This window comes from Sus scrofa, chromosome 13 (assembly GCF_054392235.1).
Source record: "Sus scrofa isolate SSC_HxYL_T2T_F1_AM1 chromosome 13, Sscrofa_HxYL_maternal_Yorkshire_Landrace_v2.0, whole genome shotgun sequence".
In the NCBI taxonomy this organism is placed as follows: Eukaryota; Metazoa; Chordata; class Mammalia; order Artiodactyla; family Suidae; genus Sus; species Sus scrofa.
The window spans coordinates 68299576-68307089 of NC_139395.1; the positions used below are offsets into that span (position 1 = coordinate 68299576).

General features: G+C 46.6%; 1 non-coding gene across 1 annotated transcript; it reads right to left on the reverse strand.

Moving 5' to 3' along the window:
- Window positions 1-5686: 5686 nt before the first annotated feature.
- On the reverse strand, window positions 5687-5791 carry LOC146397387 (U6 spliceosomal RNA). The gene has a single exon (XR_014825441.1). It is a non-coding gene; the product is annotated as a U6 spliceosomal RNA (small nuclear RNA).
- Window positions 5792-7514: the final 1723 nt, after the last annotated feature.

Here is a 7514-nt window from a genome sequence, read left to right on the forward strand (position 1 = left end):
AAAAAAAGGCAAGGGAGTTCCCATTGTGGCTCGAAGGTAATGAATCCAACTAGTATCCATGAGGATTCGGGTTCCATCCCTGGCCTCGCTCAGTGGGTTAAGGATCTGGTTTTGCCATGAGCTGTGGTGCCAGTCACAGATAAAGCTTGGATCCTGCCTTGCTGTGGCTATGGCAGAGGCCAGCAGCAGTAAGTCCAGTTCAGCTTCTAGCCTGGGAACTTCCATATGCTGTGGCTGCGGCCCTAAAAAGACAATTAAAAAACAAAAACAAAAACAAAAACCAATAGTGCCGACGCCCTAGGGGTGCTGTGGACATTAAATGAAGTACATGATGCAATGACTGGCCCAGTGCCTTGCTCCAAATGGACAGGAGACAACTGGGTTGGAAGGACCATTCCTAGGTTCTTTCACAGGATGTAAAGAGCTGCCAGAAGTAAGGCTGATATACTCTGAGCTGGGACTGCCAAGCACAAGTTTGTGTATGAGTTCTAAAGGGGATCTTGATCACACATAAGAAGGTTTATCAACTATTAAATTATTAACAAGTGAGCACCAAAACAATTCATATGACCTATTTTCTTGCCACCATCCCTTGGCATGAGGGGGTTTGTTCATGAGAGCATTTAGTGATTTTGCCTAGTGGTTTTCTTCAGGTCTACAGATCAGCCTGTACCATTTGTGAAACATAAGGTACACCTAAAAGATTTAAACCAATCCTTATATGGTAAATACCTTTAATTTCATCAAAGGGAGCACATTTCTATTATTTATGAAGCTAGTCAAAGGTCCCATTTTTTTTTTCTTTTTTTCTTTTTTGGCTGCCCCAAGGAAGATGGAGTTCCCAGGCCACATATCAGATCTCAGCTGCACCTGCAACCTACGCCACAGCTGTGGCAATGCAGGATCCTTAAGCTACTATGCTGGGCTGGGGATTGAACCTGTGTCCTGGCACTGCAGAGATGCCACCGATCCCATTGTGCCACAGCAGGAACTCCCAAAGTTCAGTATTTACACAGCATGCGCACATACACATGCACACACACATCCTCATTTCTTACATTATGGACACTAATTAGCAAAGCTCTTGTTGTTTCTCAATATTTGGAAACTCAAGAACTTGCAGCAGATCCCCTTGAATAGGCCTCTTTGGTCTCCCCTGGACCATGCAGCCTTGTTTTGGCTGCTCTCAGCCATACTGTGCTATAGATTCAGCAGACTCATAATGTTGCATGAGATATGCTGAAGGCTGTGAAGAAAACTGGAGACATCATAAACCTAGAGCACAGTTAGCAGCAATTGATAGCTTTTAGTATCTGTCCTGGGACAGGGTCATCTCGTAACTCCATCTTCCCTTGACCTCTTGGCCAACTCTGGGAATCTTCAGCATGATCTATTTTCAAAAGGAAAAGATCAAATTGCTGAAAAACTAAGAGATGGTATCATCTCCACCCAAATGGCACTTGCAAAGGCGAAGATCAAAGATATTTCCTAAGCAGTATAGTTAGGCATAAGAAGGAACGAGAGTGCTATTTGAACTCCTAGCATCCTAGCCCTTAGCCCCTGGCTGCCAGGAGTACCAGCCATAGATAGTCTCCAGAGGTCAGAATCCTAAAGGGAGGGCCTTGTCTGATGCCTCCTCATCAAGGCCTCTCCTGCTTCCATGGGGGCACCGCAACCAATGCCTGACTGACACAGGAGTGTGAAGTCCTGAGCCTTCACCCCCACCCCAGCACGGATGACTCTGAAGGTTGCTCTCAGCAGAGAATCCCATGCAGGGTCGGCTGAGGCCTCCCTCATGACTGCACTGCAGCCCTACTTCTCCCTCTACCCAACTCACCTCCTTCCCTTCCCTTCACCAGATGTTTCCTCCTGCTCACCAATCTCTGTCTCAGAGTCTGCATCCTGGAAAACCCAACATACAGAAGGAAGATGGGAAAACATTGAGCTGCAGCACAACTTATGTCAATCAGCATTCAGTTCTGGGGCCCATGGAGGGTCAGGGAGCCTGATGGTCTTCATGACAACACCAGGAAAACTTGGAAGCCAGGAACCCAAGAATCAGCACACAGATGGAGGGATTTCCTCTTTTCTAACCTTCTTTCAGTCAGTAGCTGGGGGAGTCCAGACTCAGACCTCAAGCTCACGTGCTCATTGAGCCTCTCCTTTCCCAGACTTCTTTTCAAATGTCTTTCAAGGAGCCAAGTTTTCAGCAACAAATGAATAGGACTTAATTGCAAATGGATTCCATGATGCTAGGAGTCAAGCAGGGCGTCATGGTGCCTTGCAGATCACTGGTTCCAACCTGTTAATGTCAGATGAGGAAACCAAGGCCCAGAAGGAGAGGGAGGTCTAAATGACTTGGTGGAGGAGTTGGAACAAAGCTACAGATCTCCCAGCTCCATCCTGAACGCTCCAATTTTCCCAACTCCACTGTGAAGGAGGCAGACAGAGCAGAGTGGGGAGTAGAGAGAGGGGCAGAGTCAAGACTTTCACTCCAAATCCCATTGGCCTGGACCAAAGTCCTCCTTAATAGTAGTAACCATGGCAACATTTTATTGAGCACCTACTGCCATTTTACGAAGTCATATTAAGCTCATTTAAACCATCATCTCATTAAATCCTCACAACAACCCAGTAAAGGTGGATATTATTATTATAGCCACCTTATAGTGGAGGAATCAGAATCGGAGAGGTGGAGCCATTTTCTCAAGGAGACTCAGCTGATAGGCACCTAAGCACAGTCTGAATACCAGGTTAATTTCACTTTAGCTTCCCTCTTTTAGGGTAATTTACATCCCCCTTTTTCTATCCCCTTAGAGACTTGAATTTCTTTCCTTGGCCTTTTGCTCCTTTTCTCCTCTTCAAACTATAAGAAGAGGGAAGTTATCCATCCTATAAATGAGTGTTTAGACCAGGGCAGCCTGGAAGGATGGAAAACATTTGAGATTGGAAGTTCCTAGATTCAAATCCTAACTCTTGTCACTTGCTAGCTATGTCCCTTGTCTGAGCCTTTAGTTCCTCGCTAGCAAAATGATAAGTAGAAAACCTGTGATTTTATATATATTTTTTCTTTTTACTGCTGTACCTGTGGCACATGGAAGTTTCCAGGCTAGGGGTCAAATGTGAGTTGCAGCTGCTGGTCTGCACCACAGCCACGGGAATACCAGATCCTTATCCCACTGAGCGAGGCCAGGGATTGAACCTGCATTCTCACAAGCACTATGTCATGTTCTTAACCCACTGAGCCACAACAGGAACTCCCCAAAACTATGGTTATAATCCCTTTTCTCTTGTCAGAGCCTAGCCCCTTGTTAGAGATCCTGCAGGTTCTACTATTCCCCAAAGTCCTCACCCATGCATGGAGTTAGGAACAAGGAGGGTCTCAGGGCTGATAATTACTGTGGCAGGAAGTAGGTTGAGAAAGGGGGCAGGTGGTTGATATTCAAAATATGTAACATACCAAGGACCGATGGCCTTGGTGCTCAGTTTCCCCACCTGCACAATGCGAATGAAGGTAATAGAATCCTTCTCCTGGGGTTGTTGTCAGACTGGAATGAAAATAATGCATGGGAAGTGGCAAGCCCAGTGCCTGGTACATCACAGATGACCACTGAATGACATTATTATTACCATCATCTCAGGGTCAGTGGCTTACAAGTCTTGAGAGTCACCTCTGGGCCATGTCAAAAAGCAGACATGGTGGACTAGTGGTTCTCAGACTTCAGTGGACACCAAAGTCAGTTGGATGCAGAGCCAGGTTCATGGGAGTATGTCCTGGGCAGTCGCACAGCACCCCATGCTTAGGAGATACCATGTGGGCTCAGTGCTATGCTGTCACCATCTTGAAATTCTTAATACTTTCTGAACAAGGGTTCTATGTTTTCATTTGGCACTGGGGTCCTCAAATGACATAAGCCAGTCTTGTAACTAAGAGAACTAATTAAAACACAGATAACTGGGCCCGTTTCAAGGACTTCTGACTTGGTTAGATTTGGGAGGTAGACCGCCTCATATGTGCATTTCTGACAAGTTCCCAGATCTTGCTGGTGCTACTGGTCTCTGGACCACATTCTGAGAACCACTGATTGAGGTAGTGATTGTGAAACCTGCTTATACATTAGAATCGCCAGGAAAGCACCTGGGCTCAACCTTCACCCAATTGAATGGGATTATTATGATTGTATTCATAGTTTCAGTATCTCTGAAAACCAAACTAGTTAATTACACCCTCTCCCCCCACCCCACCCCCGCATATGGAGTTCCTGGGCTAGGAATCAGATCTGAGCCACAGTTGCAATCTGCACTGCAGCTGTGGCAATGCCAGATCCTTTAACCCACTGTGCCAGGCTGGGGATGCAGAGACACCACCGATCCCATTGCACCACAGTGGGAATTCCTCATCAGGTAATTCCAGTGTACACCTAGGACGGATAATCACTGGGTTGAGCAGAGAATACTGAACTTCCCTCAGGCAAAGAAACCCCTGTAGGCATGGGTTATCCCCCACCTCATAGACACTCAGGCTGCATCCTAAACCTGATGCTGTGGGGAATTTCCAGAGAGATCCAAGGAGGCTGTCTGCTCAACCAGCCCTTTGTCTTAGCCTAGGACGATGCAAGAGAAACCAGAGAATCATTTCTCAACATTTAATGTACATCGGCAACACTTGGGATCCTATAAGGCAGCAGATGCTGATATTTTCAGCCTGGGGTGGGGACCAAGAATTTACATTTCTCCCCTGCTCCTGGGAATGCCAATGCTGCTGGGCCAGGGACCACTCTTGGCACAATCCAGGTTTAGGCTAGAGAAATGGGAAGGTGACGGGGTGGCTTAAAATTTGGTGATCCCATCTCCAATGATCCAGGCCAAGAAGATGGGCAGAAGGTGATGAACCCCCACTCCTGGTGGTTCAGTAAGTCTTTATTGTACCTGATAAACCTTACATTAGAGATCAGTCTCAAAGAAGGGGTCTATAAAGCCCCCCAGGGTACCTTGCTCATTCCTCAGATGAGGACCTCAGTGTGTGGAGGGCTGAAGAGACCCACAGAGGAGAACTTCAGTTCAAGTTGCCAGGACCCAGGCCTGCTCTCCAATCTGGGCCTCCATTCGCTCAGTGGTGAGGTTGGCACCATGCCCAGCCGTCTATTTCTTGGCTGCTTCTGGGCATCGAAATACAAAAGGCCTTTTGACAGCAGAACTCCACACCAACTCGTGTTCCTGTTAATTCAGTACAGTGACAAGTTCTTACAGAATATCTCAACTTTCCAACATCATCCAGGGGAAACAGACCAGGATCCGGCATGCTTCCTGCCCTTGGAAGCCTTTCCCCTCAATCAATTCCCACATCTTTATTGGGCTTCCCCACCCCAGGAACTTGTCCGCTGGTGGGGCTGAAAATACAGCCAGGAAAGAGGGAGTGAGGATGAATGGCAAATGGGCGGTCCAGACTGGCTTTTTTTTTTTGTTTTAATGGCTGCACCTGCAGCATATGAATGTTTCCAAGCCAGGGATCGGATCCCAGCCGAAGCTGGGCAAAGGCAGATTCTAAGCTGCTGCACCCAGCTGAGAATCGAACCAGCGCCTAGGCAGCAACCCAAACAGTTGCAGTTGGATTCCTAACTGACTGCACCACACTGGGAACTCCCCAGAGACTGGGTTCTTTTTATTTATTTATTTATTCTTTTTAAAAGCTATGGAACGCTTCACAAATTTGTGTGTCATCCTTGCGCCGGGGCCGTGCTAATCTTCTCTGTATTGCTCCAAATTCAGTACATGCACTGCCCAAGTGAGCATGAGACTGGGTTCTTAAGAGAGCTCTCCAGGATGTGGAAACTGAGAACGGTTTGCCAGCAGCAGATGGAGAGGAAAGCATCCAGGTAAAGGGTGTGAGCACCCGGAACAGGTGAACTGTACGGAAGGGTCAAGGAGGATGCAGGCTGGTAGGAAGTGGGGCTGGAACAGATCTTCTTAGGGTCTCTCAGGGCTACACAGTCCCTACCCCAGCTCATCCCTGGAGGGAAACTAAGGTTCCCAGTGAGCAAATGTACTGATTCATCATCTTTCAGCTACAGGGAACAGAATGGTCCAAAGGAAAGGCTGAAACACAGCCTAAGCAGGAGGTGATTTTTTTGGCCATTGAAATGATGAGCGCCCAGCCCACCTGTAGGCAGGACAGTCACCAGCAAACCTTCCCCGCCAGACTGCTGCCGTAAATTAATCTTTAATTTCCACCACTGGGTCTGTAGCGCAGCTAATCACGACCACTAATTGCTATGACAGGCTTCTCCCTTCTCTTTTTTTATGTTTCCATATTAGCCTGTTTAGTATGCTTTGCGTCTGTTTATTTTATAGCCGGAAATACTTTTAATAGCCTAGTAAATTGAAAACGGACTTTACTGCCATCTGACTTTACCGGAGTTTTATAACCATTCAATTAATGGTATCAGTAATCTTCCTTCATAATTAGGCGGTTAGTAACTTTGTCAGGCTCTGCTGTTAACTAAATCAGTACTCAGCAGCCACCTCCTCATATTTTGGCGAGGGGGTGGGGGGGCTCTCAACCTCGCAAGCTTGGGGGCTGTCAGGATGGAATACCACGAGGAGCTGGCAATAAATACCACCTGCAAATATATGGTTTATTATGGTGATAACGGGCATTTGTAGCTTACATAAATCTGAGCATTCCTGCTGGCAGAGGGGAAATGGTTTTCCTTGGTTGCTAGGAAATAGAGTTAGTTCCTGGGTCTCGCACGCTTCACTGCCTTCTCCCAGCAGCTGATGGATTCTCTATACGAGGTGGTCCCAGCCGTGAGCCACCCCAGCACGGAGGTGGGAGCATCAAATCCAATTCACGGGCATGCGTGAGCACCCAAGTGGATCTGCCCTACACAAGATGATACCGGTGAGCGGGAGCTATGTGTAAAAGGCAAGCGGGGGTTAAAGCTAGAACACGCAGCAAGGATGATCTGAAGGCTGATTTTTAATGTCTGAAAACAATCACTATTTCATATGCCCAAGAATTTCTGCAAACTGTCACACTTTGAAAGGAGGCAGATGGTTTAAGCACAGGAGAAACTGGCAACTGGGAACGTATAACCCAAGTGGTCCCATTTGCATATCGACGGCAATTAAATGCCCCAAATAGATTGCAGTATTTAATAAAAAATTAAGCTCCTTTTAAAAATAAGAAAGAGGGTTCCCTGTTAGCAACAGTTCAACAATGCAAATAATTTCCCGTAATTGAAAATGTTCAGAATGCAGGTACGTTTGAGTGAAACCTCAGTCAATTACCCAACTGGATTTCCAGCATTCTGCTGAATGTCTAGATAGTGGATTACAAACACTGACAAATACGGTCATTCCATTTTTTAAATCTGCCTAACTGCCAGCTTTCTGAAACTTCGGAATTCTAACACAACTTGAAATCTGATTGAGTTATAGCTTCTTGAGGTGTCAAGAGGCCCTGGCTATAGAGTTGAAAAACAGAGTCCTATAGGAATAGAGAAAAGCAGAAA